At 47.1% G+C, this 1866-nt stretch overlaps 1 pseudogene; it reads right to left on the bottom strand.

Annotated features, from left to right (window-relative positions):
• Positions 428–1290, bottom strand: Gm14783 (predicted gene 14783; annotated as a pseudogene).
• Between the last annotated feature and the right edge of the window lie 576 nt (positions 1291–1866).

Below are 1866 nucleotides of genomic sequence, written 5' to 3'. Positions count from 1 at the left end.
GGGCTGTCCCTAAAGCTGTTGCTTATCTATGGAGTCCATTCTCCTAACTGAGCTGCCTTGTCTGGCCTCAGTGGCAGAGGATGTGCCTAGCCATGAAAAGACTTGACGTGCCATGGTGGGCAGATACTCAGGGCAGGGGGTCCTCTATACTCTCATAAGAGAAGAAAAGGGGGTCAGGGAGGGGCTGTGTGAGGGGGAGACCAGGAGCTGGGCAGCAATTGAGATGTAAAATGAATGAATGAGTGGAAAATACAGTTGATTACTTCCCTGACCCTTATGCAACTACTGTACCAGTGGGTATATTTCTCCTTAATGTAATTTGTAGGAACTTATCTGGGTGAGATTGATCTTTAATTTTCTCCAAGAGTAGTACCTTCCAGTACCATTAATGATAGACACCAGGGTAAAGATTTCCAGTTGAGTACCACTCTCCTGTAACACCGTCCATTGTAAGCTCCTCTGCCATTCCATCTGTGGAGATTGGGCTGGTACCAGAGAAACATTCTCCACAGTGATTGTTGTATCCAATGCTACTTCGTGATCATCATTAGGATGAAGACTTTGGGCACCATGTGTGTTTACAGAGAGACAGTTTATTGAAACAATGCCTAGTTCTAATCCAACATTTCCATAGGGATCCATAGCCTGATAGGGATCTAGTGCTGAAGGGTTGTTGGTGATAGATAATGCTGTATTTCCATCAACATTTATAGAGTTGGGGTGGATATAGTGAGGAGGTGGTCTGTCAGCTAAATAAGATAAAATGCCAGGTAGAGTGGTTCTGAAGTAACTGCTCTCTAGGTGAGGGTAAGGTGGTGGAGGTAGGGTGTAGTTCCTCTCCGGAAGCTCACACATTACTCCTCGATCTCCAATACCCACAGGGAGCATCAGAGACAAGGCAGAAGGCAGAGAGCTCAGGGAGGGACCCAGGTTTGGAATTGCCACTGGAAGTCCTGGGGCAGCGATGGCACTGTGAGAGGGAGAGGCAGCCAACCCCAGGTGACTTCCTGAGACTGACAGGGCATTCATTGCTCACAGAGGATGAAGACAGCTGCTCCATCCCCACTGGGTTCAAGTTCCTGTCATTCATCCTACATGTCAGGACAGGGGGCCTGCATCTCCTAGGTGCCCGCTGGGGCCAGTGTCACTTTCTACCAGATCCTGCCCATGGCTGCGCCTCCCTGCACTGCCCAACATCTCCAACATCCCCGAGGGCTCCTGGTTGAGCTCTGCAGTGAGGGCCTGGCATGCTGGGCAGCGCCCGGGGCTGTTTTCCCAGAAGCTCTGGCAGTCAGACTGTCCAAACTGAGGCACGGGCCGTGCCAGCCACCTGGCTCTTAGTCGGGCTGGACATCTGACATCGGCCCAGACACTCCTGCCTCCCGAGAACCCGCACCCAGTTTACAGCTCCCCTAACATTTCCAGCCTGGCCCCGCCGGGTCAGGCCCACTGCCTTCTCAGGGCCCAGAAATAAATATTTTTAAAGAGACATGGAAGCTGTGGCTATTAATTAGTGTCATTTTATTTTTTCATTTTAACACTAGACGTTACTACCAGCAACCTTGTCTTTTTTAAAATGTCAGTATATATAAAAAAATATGCAACACTTTCAGCAAAAATAAATCATTTGCAAATAAAGCTACAATACGTTTTCTCATGTGAAACAGTCATTTCATTAATTTTGGGGAAAATTCCATACCATGAAAATAAAACCTCAGTAGTCATACTGTTAACATCAAAAAATAAATAAAATCTACCACCCAGATACCTGGAGACATCCAGGTGGTGATCATTTGTTCACTGCCAAAATAAAGCTCTCTCTTAAGAGTTTATCATATTGCACTCAAGGCAATCTAATTATTAAAG

The sequence above is a fragment of the Mus musculus genome, chromosome X, assembly GCF_000001635.26.
Source record: "Mus musculus strain C57BL/6J chromosome X, GRCm38.p6 C57BL/6J".
In the NCBI taxonomy this organism is placed as follows: Eukaryota; Metazoa; Chordata; class Mammalia; order Rodentia; family Muridae; genus Mus; species Mus musculus.
This window is presented reverse-complemented; position numbering and strand designations above follow the sequence as displayed.